At 40.5% G+C, this 11,726-nt stretch overlaps 1 long non-coding RNA gene across 1 annotated transcript; it reads left to right on the top strand.

Annotated features, from left to right (window-relative positions):
- The first annotated feature begins 8,907 nt into the window (after positions 1 to 8,907).
- LOC142107496 (uncharacterized) lies at positions 8,908 to 11,271 on the top strand. Its single transcript, XR_012679966.1, has 3 exons — positions 8,908 to 8,931; positions 9,656 to 9,733; positions 11,025 to 11,271. It is a non-coding gene; the product is annotated as an uncharacterized LOC142107496 (long non-coding RNA).
- The last annotated feature ends 455 nt before the right edge of the window (positions 11,272 to 11,726 follow it).

The raw sequence follows: 11,726 nt of genomic DNA, 5'->3' as shown, positions 1-11,726 counted from the left end.
AACACCAAGGTACAAAACCAATAGCAGTTTGTGGATTCAAACTAAGCCCTCAATCATCTCTACAAGCAGAGAACCACACTACGCATCCGCTAAGCCACCCTAAGCTTATGCAAGTGATCTTCCTCGGTGTCATAATTCATCCTGGTGCATCAGGAAATGTAGTTAAAATAAGCCAGTCTTGGGGTTCAAACCAGAGACTCAACCATTAGCTGCAAACAGAGAATCTGGACACGAGTGTACAAAGCCAGCTTGCTTGGTAGGTATGGAGGCTGATTATGCTCAATGTCATCAACCAGCCTGCAGCAACATTCAAGGTACTAACAGAATACTGTCTGGGGAAACATAAACCAGGACCTCAAAATCTCTGTTAGTAGAGCACATGGGTACTAGTCCAGTGACCCAGCACAGTATCTTTAGGAGGTAAGACGTTTCTAAATGTCACCAAGCATGTGCAATATCCTAATATCCTACTAAAATGATACCTGTCTGCAGATTCAAACCTGGGACTCTACTGGCAGTGGCTTGTTGGGTCAGTGCATGCAATTTTCCCAATGTCACAAACCAGCCTGGTGCAACATTCATGGTAGTAGGAGAGAACACACCTGGGGATTCAAGTAACAGGTTCCACCATCACAGCCAAATTAGTACACGGCTTCTAGACATCTCCATCATAGCCAGGTGAGTACTGGGCTTCTAGACACCTAAGCTAGCTATTGCCATCAGTGTTTCTGGATAATTTTCTCAATGTTATCAACCAGCCTGGTCCAACCTTCAAATGCCTAAAAATGAAACCTGCCTTAAGACTCAAACCAAGAACTCTTTCATTGCTGTCAGTAGAGCACCAAGCTACTAGTTCATCAATTCTGCTTGTTTGCTATGTTAGTGCAGAAACTTTTCTTAATTCCATCAATTAGCTTAGCTTCTCAATGCCATCAATGAGCCTAGCTTCTCAATGTCATCAGAGACTAGTGTAACATCCAAGATACTAAAAGGAAGTTTACTTCAAAAATGAAACTAGAGCCTCTACTACTGCCTGTGTATTTAAACCTGGATGGAGTTATCTTACTCCTTTCTGCTACTCAGCTAGTAGCTCTCCAGTCTCCAGCAGAGATATGGCTGTGTTAGGCACAGTTCACTGAGCTGAATGTGGAGAACAAGGGTGCCCCAATTATACAGGACCAGACGGTACAACGAGAGACAAATTCAACACCTTGAACTCTTTGTCATGTTCCTCAAACAATTAATGAACAATTTTTGCAGTGTGGCAGGGCGCATTATCCTGCTGAAAGAGGCCACTGCCATCAGGGAATACCATTGCCATGAAGGGGTGTACTTGGTCTGCTATATTGTTTTGATAGGTGGCACATGTCAAAGTGAATCCACATGAATGTCATGACCCAAGATTTCCCAGTAGAACATTGGTCAGAGCACCACACTGCCTTCCCCAGCTTGCCTTTTTCCCATAGTGCATCCTGGTGCCATCTCTTCTGTTTCCCTTTCTAGCCATGCAATGTGTTCTATTAATCATTTCTTGTAGCTGTGGTTAATAAAGTACTTAATTTCTGTGCCTGTATTTCGAACTCACAGTGAAACAATTAGACTTCACGTACATATGATGTCCCACTGCAACAAACAGTATGTGGGGCATGACAAATATCCAAAAAGTACTACATTATCAGACGTAGGTTTGAGTTAACCACCTTCTTGGAGGACACCTTAAGAAGTGTCACCCATAAAGATCAAATCCTTTTTATAACTATAACAATAAATGTCATTTTAAAAGAGTTTTCTCTCCCCAAACTGAAGAACCCGCTTCCACAATCCAATATATTGATATACGACGTGGTCAAGGCATTGCAGAAGACCAACCGACATTGGGATGTTACCTGTTTCCCTCAATACTATATATCCTCTGATTAAATATATTTGCATATTTCCATGTTAAGACTTATTTCTATCCTTAGCAATCGTTTTTAGAATGATGTCTCTGTACAACAGCTTGAAACATGACAAATTTTTGCAAAATTTGGGCAAAATTGTGACAGGGAGAAGTATAAACTGAATATCATTTAAAAATATAAAAGAGTAATTGTTCTCCAAAGTAAAAGGAAAACATGAAAGAAAAATGTAAGGTTTCAATCCTGACGTATTCCATTGGTAAAGGCTGAAGACAATGAGTCATCATTGGGCGGGTGCTTGAGGACAAGCAAGTAGAAGAGACATGGATGGCGACTTGCACAGACGTGACAGCTCCCTCCACCTGTACATCATCACCCTCATTAGCGTTCGTTCACGGGTTGGTGCAAATGGTGAATGGTTTCCTAACACCCCTTTATGATGACATTGTCTCCATCAAGTAGTTGGGCATGGCATTTGATGACACAATTGGCGTCATCACAGCACATCGGTACCCACTTTGCAGGCAGGTGAGTACCCATCTGAGAGATCTCACAATAATAAGGGAGTCTTCCTGACTTTTGGGCAAGTCAGGGATTAGCAGGGCTGGAGGGAGGGGGACATCTGCCCCCCAGTCTGGTCCCATACTGGGGTGCCTTGGGCCAGTACAGTGGGCTACCTGCGTTGTTTCTAATAGGCTGCAGAGCCGAGTCTCGCCCCCCCCCCGACCTATAATCTGCCAGCCAGCCCCTGAGCACAGTAATCAACAATGTATTTGCAGCTTTCAGTAAAATAACCAAATGCTGAAAATTAGTTTCAGTGATGCTCAGAATCACTCCATTCTACTTGCTGTCTACAGTCTCTGCTCTGTTTCTGTTATTCCCGGAGTTTCCTCCTGTAACCATGTCCTGACTGACACTCTCTTTATATTTAATCCTGTTCTTTCAGATATTTCTTGTAATTCAGTTCTCATGGATTTCCCCCTCCTACCTCTTGACAGCAATGTTTGCAAAACTTCTTAAAACTAATGGTGCTTTGTTCTTCCTTCCTCTAGATAAGTGAGTTATGCAAGACAAGGCATGTGTGTGACTCCTGTGTGAGATATGAAACCCTACAGTGCTATTCATATAAGAACGGAACTCTTTGCATTCTGTAACAAACTGAAATTCTGTGTATTTCTGTTTTTATGGTCTTTTATGTGCAGAAAACTGTGTGATTATGTGTAATTATTTTACTAATTATGGGCATTACAACAGCACGGTATATTATTGGACAATATTATTGTTGACAAGAACCAGCGGCATTGGTGGTAGATGTGAAGCCAAAAACACTTTTGTCTTATCCAAGTTAATTGGTTTATTTTGAACAGTAGTAACAGTTAATCAATTTATCATCAGCATTTATTTATAGAGCGCCAGCAAATTCTATAGCGATTTACAATTGGGAACAAGCAGTAATAAAACAATACTGGGTAATACAGACATAGAGGTAAGAGGGCCCTGCTCACAAGCTTACAATGTATGGGACAATGGGAGTTTGATACACGAGGATGATGGAGGTTGATCAATTGCAGGTACAGATATTTAATGTCAGTCAGCAATGAGGCAATTGGCTTTACACTTATATATTTATATAGAGTCAGACAGTTTATAGAACGTTACATGGCATACTGGACGTCCGTGCAGTATATCTGTGGGCAGAATCTCTTTATAATGTATATTGGAGCCTCTGGTTGCTTTATCTGATGTTCCCAAGGACTCTTATACATATATATGAGGAGCTTCTGAAGACGCGTCCAGGCAAGTCAAGGGTCTCTGGAAGAACAACGGGAAAGCCGAACTTCCGGTTCGTGCATGCACAATAGCATGATGCTGACAGCTGAAGGCTGCCCCACTTCCTGTCCTCACTAGACCACCAGGGATAACAACATGAAGTAAGGAGACGGACCGTAGCACTCTTTATTAGCTCCCCCCTCGCCTAGTGGTGTCTCCTGTTACAAGAGAAACATATACTTTACTAAAAACATTTTCTGATAAAGTCTCATTCCTGTAACAAGAAAAAATGGATTAGCCAAACGATAGCATGCTATCAGTGAGATATACCAACATAAATCAATCATGCACTTCAGTCCACATTTTAACAGGAACACGTTTAACAAGTGTGATGCCAGTCCTTTTGTTAGCATATTACAGGCATTATCCTCACTTGCTATGTAACTCACACCCATGGACTTCCTCTCCACTAACTCGTGAATAAAGTGATGTCTTACGGCAATATGTTTTGAGTGTCCATGGTGTTTTTATTATCACACTTTATGTTGATAGTCTCATCCAGACAAAGAAGACCTAGTTGGCATAAAGTCTCCTTTAGCCAAAAAGCTTCCTTTGCCGTTTCCGTAAGTGCCATATACTCCACCTTGGTGGTGGATAGGGGAGCAGAGGGTTGCTTCCTGCTTGCCCAGCTGATGACTGACCTGCCAGAATAAGCAGATATCCCATGTATGAACGAAGGTCATCCTCATCTGATCCCCAATCGACATCATAGAAAGTCTCTAAAGTTGAATTTTTAGATTTTGTAATTTCCAACTTTCAGAGCTTGTACCCTTCAGGTATCTCAGAAGTCTTTCAACTGCAATCCAGTGTTGTCTCCTAGGATTGATGGCAAACTGACTCAGTAACACACAGCATGTGTGATGTCATGGCGAGTCCAACACTAGCGTACATTAAGCTTCCAACCAGGGGAGGGCTGGTAAATTTTAGCCCGGGGGGCAAGACTCATCTCAGCAGACTATTAGGAACATTTTAATGGAAAAAAATTGCAGGTGGCCCAGTGACCCAGCCCAAGGTAGCCCACTATGGGGGTAGATGCCCCCCTGCCCACCAGCCTAGACAGCCCCCTTTTCCAGGGGTTTGGTAAGGGACATGTTTCATCTTCTCCATTCCTCGCTGCTTGTTGGTGGCATTACTTTTGTCATTTTTAAGCTGTTGTCTATGGGTGTATTTACTGGTTTTGCATCAGACATACCATATTTTGCAAGTATGGCCTCAATGTTGGTCTGTTGATCGACTGTGACAGCGCCTGTTTTCAGGTTTTGTACAATTCACATGCCTAACAATGTATTTGCAGGGCCTAGATCTTTCAATCAGAATTTTTGCTTAAACAGATTGTTTACATTGTTGATATGTTTTTTCTTGACCTGCTAGCAGTAGATCATCTATGTACACCATCATCATCATCATCCACTATGATGAATAATATTTCTTCTATAGTTTTACGGTGTAAATAGTGTTCAGTCTCTGACCTAATAAAGTCAATTTTTTAGCCCATATAGGGATTTCTTTAGGAGGCAGACTTTCCCCTCCTGGAACACATTATCTTTATAATGTTCAGGTTTTGGCTTCATCAATCAGTGTCATGAAGTAACTTGATTTGACCTCCATTGGACCACACACATCAGTATGTACTAGAGCTAGTGGTAATTCAGCCCTAGTTGCTGATTTTGGGAATGGACATCGGGTTTGCTCCAGTGCTGAGAGGCAGAAGCGCTAACCACTAAGCCACCGCACTGCCCATCTCCAAACACGAGACCTTGTTTTGCAGCACAAAGTGAATTAAATGAGATCTGGAGACGCGATTTTAGTTAGGCATCCTTGTTTTGTTGGTGGGAAGGCTCACAGAATGTCCTCTACTCAAAAGGACTTGTATTCTGTGGGTACTCAGGAGGTTTTGGCAATTGGGAGCCATCTTTTACTTTTAATGGGGCGTATTTTTCACCTTCCAGGCCCATTTACGGCTTTTTTTATAGACGTATATCAACCCATGTAATAAAGGCATTCAAACAAACAAAACTGACACATCCTAATTCCCCCTCACTTATAAATAACTTAAACCAAGCAGTATTCCAGGAAAAAACGGGAATGATTAAATTAATGAAAGGGTGGTTCTAAAGTATGATAGACCTTAATATCAATGCTTACACTCTTTCCATCATGCGCATTTCCTGTCTGTCCCATCCCACAAAAGTTAGTGACTGATTTTCCCGCGGACAGTTTGAAGCACTAGGAAGTGGGCGTACACCTATGAATGCGCTAGGTGAACATTTACACATTTGTGAATTACCTTTAATGTCTCTTAGTAGACTGAACAACCCCCAGGAGCCAGGCAGCCCCAATATGCTTAATGACTCAGTAATGTCACTAATTCCAAGTTAATTGTCTGTAGTGAAGCGGAATATTGGTTCAGCTTTGAAAACAACTGTATCCATTTTGTCCACTTTTAAAAAACAAACGAGTTATTAGCGTAGATTTCTTGGAATTAGATTTTTAGGAATAAGTAATGACAATATTGATTAACAATAAACGATGTTTCAGTATGTAATCTGTATAACCTGAATGCTGTAGTTTAAAGGATGTTGAAAATCTTGATTAAACACTTCTTGCGTGAGATTTGTTTGTTTTTGACAAAACTTCAGTCATGTTTGACTACATTTCAGCACTCCATTTTTTTAATACTAAAACCCAACTTTTTAACTCTCGCACTCAGAGAGGACACTTAACAAAACAACCAGACAGATGATGCATTTTACCTGACTTGCTGTGATCGATGACCAGTTTTATGCAGCTCTGTAGTGGGAGGGTTAAGGTTAGGGGATACTTGACATTCCATCAGAGTTAAATCTATTGTATAGCCCTTCCCTGTGTGGGTCTGGAGCCAATTTGAGTACAAGGAAGGTGTGTGTGACAGACAGGTAAGGGTTAGAACTTATCTTTTAACAGAAAACTCTCTGAAGATGAAGGTGGTCACGGTTTTCATGCTATCCGCAGCCCTGGCCCTGTGCTACTGCTGGACCGCTCAGGGACATTACAGATCAGGTAATTTGCACCCAGAGGACAGATAACTGTAGGAATAACTTAATGACATTTTCAACTTTTCTGTGTCTAAAGTTCGGTCCTGAGTGGCCAGGTACACCAGGCTTTTCATTATATTCCTAGTCAATGGGTTAATTGATTTCTCACTTATTAAACCTTAGACAAGGGCTACACTAGAGATTTCTGTCTGAGCTCGCATGCAACAAACCAGCACGTGTGTTTTGGAGGAGCATTCTGGGAAACTCTATTTCTTGTACTTGTGTTACATTTCCATTTCAGCAAATCTCATCTCTCATTAAAGTCAATAAGTATAATTTGTCCCAAGATCAGGCTGTTGGAAAGGAAGGTGACAGTCAATCACCAGTGTAGCCAGCTCCATATGACTCTGTATGTTACAGATCATGTGACTTGATCCTCATTTGTTGCAGTTGACTTTAACTTGGCAATACTGTTACTGCTGGCATATAATGCTATACTATATGCATATTATGTACTACTGTTAATGGGGTATGGGGTATAGTACTTACTGCTGACATTTTATTTATTAGTAGTGTTAGTAGCCAGTAAAGACTCAGAATGAATATATATATACATATATATATATATATATATATATATATATATATATATATATCATAAATAGGTAAAAGCATGTAAATATACACTATGTATATATATATATATATATATATATATATATATATATTATATATATTGTAGTATAATCAGGGGAACAGGTATCATCTCCTGGGTGAACAGCAGCTGTAAGACACACGAGTCCAGGAGTTTCTGAATAACAGCCACTGCCAGTTTATTCACCAGCTGGAAAATAGGAACAAAACACAAATAAAATCCTAGCCATCTGGCTTCTAGCTAATACATTTATGGAGGCCCTGTCTCATGTGTAGGACCTTGTGTCCCACACATTCACTAAACCACATGTAACCACATGTAACTGTTGCTCCCTGCAACAGAGTATCTTGGGAGGCAGCTCATCTCTCCCAGGTCTGAGACACTGGCTGCATATCCCAGCTGCTTTATTACAAGCACCTCACAGGTGTATCTCTTGATCAGTCTGTGAGAGACTGATAGAACAGAAGACCCGGACTGGGCCCCCGGACTGGGCCCTATGTATACAATGCTGGAAGCCTGGGACACATACCTCTGTATCTAGGCTCCTTCCAGTGACTCTGTCACAGTATATATATATATATATATATATATATATATATATATATGTTATTCAGTTGATTCCTCACTGCTAAACTTATGAATAGGGAATTATTATGAATATTATAAGATGATATATGATGTGTCTACTAATTGGGATAATAATGTATTTTTTACATTTTAACTTATAAGGTCCAGAGAATCGGAATCAATGGTAAGAATTGCATATAATATGCAGAAATGCAGTCATTTTATGCTGTAACTGCTCAGTCCTGAAAAAAGGGATATTTCTAGTACACATCTTTAAAATCTGTCACGGTTTCTGGAATATAGGGATAGTTGGTATCTGAGATCGATCAGTGAACGCAGCAGAGACCTCGTCATATAACGTGAATCGTTCGCTATGGGGGAATCCATGAAGATATCTTTAGAAGAGGATTAACTGGAAACTTATGGATCCAATAGCAAAATTTCGATGAGACACCCAAAAGTTTCTAGGGAGGAGCTCTCTTTCCTGATTTAACCTACAGGGTCATCATTGTTCTGCACTTCCTGCTCCGAGAGAAAGAGAACATGAGCAGATGTTTGGAGCTCTAGAATGTTGGCTTAGCGCTTGACATTCTGGAACTTCAAATTCCTCACAGTTTCCACAGTCACACAACAGGGAACTCATTAAGCTCCATGCTGACTTTGTATACTATGTTATATGGCAGAGGAGAGAAGGTCCCTGAGCAGCACAGGTGGCAGCTACACTGGGCCTGGTAGCTTAAAGACCAGGGTGGGCCACCATGGCCTCTCCCTTAATACCCTTGTGGTCACGCTCATGTGCCTTCAGTTGGATCAATATCAGCACACCCTTGGATTGGGCTATATTTAGAAGCACTTGCACAAAGACCAAGCTTGGCCACATTTCCGAGTGCTCCAATTAACAACCAGTCTTGTCTTTCAGGGAAAAAGGATGACAATAGAGGGTTAGCCAAATTGATTCAGCACAAAGGTTAGTGTGTTTGCTGTTGCTTTTATCTATACATGTATCTGTAATTGGGTGTTAGAATATACTAAGGGCATAATAGTTCATTGCCTGGCCTCATATAAAAATTTTAGTAAGGGCCCGATGCTGACACTAGTCTCTTGCTCTTTGGAGAGCACAGTGGGGGCCTCCTCTGAGGATGTGTTGGCTCAGAAGAGGCCTCCACTTTGTTCTTTTGAGAGAAGATTGGGGGTTTCAAGGGGGTTCAATGGTCTGCCTTAGCACTGCCAGGTCCCCCTCACCTATGGGCCAGGTATGGTTGCATCCCCTGCACTCCTTGTAGTTCCATCACTGGTATGTACATAAGTCTATTCTATATCCCGACCCATTCCATATTTCATTAGCGACATTGCACAGACCATATTGCTAGCTGTAATGCACAGATACTACCCGATTACACAGACCCCATTGCCAAACAGATTGCACTATGCCACCCAACAGTCCGGATTTTTATGAGACAGTTCCCATTTATGATGGGACGAGGTCTACCAGAAAAGCAATGATGTTCAATCATTATACATAGGTCGCTTTACTGTCCTAGTAAAGTAATTCAAGTAATGGGTTTTAATTAAGAGAATCAACTTGTAAAGTAATCTTTGCCTCATAGCATGGAAATAATAATACACATATGTCTACTTGCAGAGAGTGACTGCTTTATTGTATTTCCTTGTTATTGCATTGCCTCATTCAGATGTTCAAGGATTGCTGAAGCCTGGGAGGAGACTCGCTACTTGCAACTGTGAGCAGATTAAGGCTCATCACTTCCACAGTAAGCCACAGATAATACCGTAAATCCTGTCATTCTCTGTGTTATCCCTCCAGCTTCTGCGAGAGCATCTTTAGTTATAGACAGTGGGGGCAGGGCCGACCTTTGCAAATGCATTTAATGTGGCTATTGGTACTCCCATTGATCTGACTCATTCTCCAATGCCCCCCCCACCAAAGGTTCTTTATCCAGTCTCTAAAATTTTATATGTTACACACAATAGTGTTTTCACTACTTGTCTCTCACCCCCTCTTTGGTTCTCTCTACTTTTAGTTTTTGATCCTACTTCCCACTTGCCCCACCTTCCACCCTGTGGGTCCGTGGTATTACCATAATACCGGGGGGTACATTAGGCCCATGGTGTCGCAGGACCTATGAGACATGATGCCCTGTTTAATGGCACAGGTAGCACCCCCAAACCCCAAAAGCCAGCCATGATTTTGGGTCACCAGTGAAAAACTGTTGGACTGATAACTATGCAGAAAAGGACATATTGCCCTTAGCAACCAATCAAATGTTTGTTTTTCATTTTCTAAACTGTATTAGAAAATGTGGCTAGAATCTGATTGGTTGCTTTATAACACAGTTACTTGTAGAATGCTTTCATAAATGTCCCCTAGTGTAAAGTGTCTGTCATGTAGTGCCAGCTTCCTTCAGAGCCTCTATTTCTTGATTTTAATGAATAAATAATGATTTATTTAATTATGGCATTAAGCATCATGATGGAGATCGGTGGATTTTGAGATTAGTATAAAATATTTGCTGATATTAATCTAATGCTACCTGCTATTGTAATAACTACCAGACCCAGTGTGCATTGGATATATTTTTTAAACAGGGAGATCAATTTTAATCCCTAATGACTAAAAAAAGGTCTTTAAAAGCTTAAAAAATGGAAAATAAGGTAACAAAATAAACAAAACAAAACAAAAAGATAATTCACATCCCTGTTTCTGTCCCTGTAGTGCCCTACAAGTGTTTATTAGCACACATATTTGGGATCCCTGTTATCATAAGATGAATGGGTAATTTTCTGGGAAATTCTCTGAATAAGTAAAATTGATCAAGTGGAAAATATTTTTTTTGTGATCTTTGGTGATAGTCGTCACTCCTCTTGTCTGTCCTCTTCCAGTTGTGTCTATTATCTAGATTATTAATTGCTACAAATTACACTAATTTCAGGTTTAGTGTCTTCTATGCTTCATCTTAAGCACATTGTGTCATTGCTTATTCCTATGAATATGCAGCTTTTCATGGTGAACCAATGTATGAACTAATTTTCCATATTTCACAGGGAAATGGCGTCACATGACTGGACGCAGCCAACACGGCGCTCATAGCCGGTATTGCTCCATGGTCTGCAAGCGTAACTTTCCGCACAAGCCGGACATCTCTATACCTCTGTCCTGAGGGAATGACTCAATGCAGCCAAAGTCCTATAACCCATCATCGTCTATACTAATGCTATTTTTTAACTTTCTTTTTATAACCAGCTTTTTATACTGTAATAGGAAAACACAATACAACTTTTTAATAAAATCTCTATGTTTCAGTGTTCTTTATTGATTTAATATATTTTTAAGGGAGGGATACAGAAGACAAAAGACAGAACACAAATCAATGAGAGATTCAATAAGAAAAAACATCACAACCATAAGCCACACTAGGGGTGGGTCATGACTAGAGATGGTCACTGACCCTCGTGTTTTGGTTTTGTATTCGGTTTTGGATCTGGATTACCTTCTTGTTTTGGTTTTGGTTTTGGTTTTGCATAACCGCCCTTGCGTGTTTTGGTTTTGGTTTTGGTTTTGTTTGGTTTTGCTATTTTTGAAAAAAAATAAAAAAATTTTGGTCTAAAATAACCTAGTTTAGTGCTCCACCAGTTTCTTAGATAAGTGAGATAATTCTAAAGCTAATAAATTATGAAAAAACAGTTTAATCCCTGGTAGGCCGTCCTTAATGCGAACACTTGTCAGCAAATTATACAGTCAAACCT

Source organism: Mixophyes fleayi, chromosome 11 (assembly GCF_038048845.1).
Source record: "Mixophyes fleayi isolate aMixFle1 chromosome 11, aMixFle1.hap1, whole genome shotgun sequence".
NCBI lineage: Eukaryota > Metazoa > Chordata > Amphibia > Anura > Limnodynastidae > Mixophyes > Mixophyes fleayi.
Note: the sequence above shows the minus strand (reverse complement) of the source record. Positions and strands in the feature narration are given on the sequence as shown.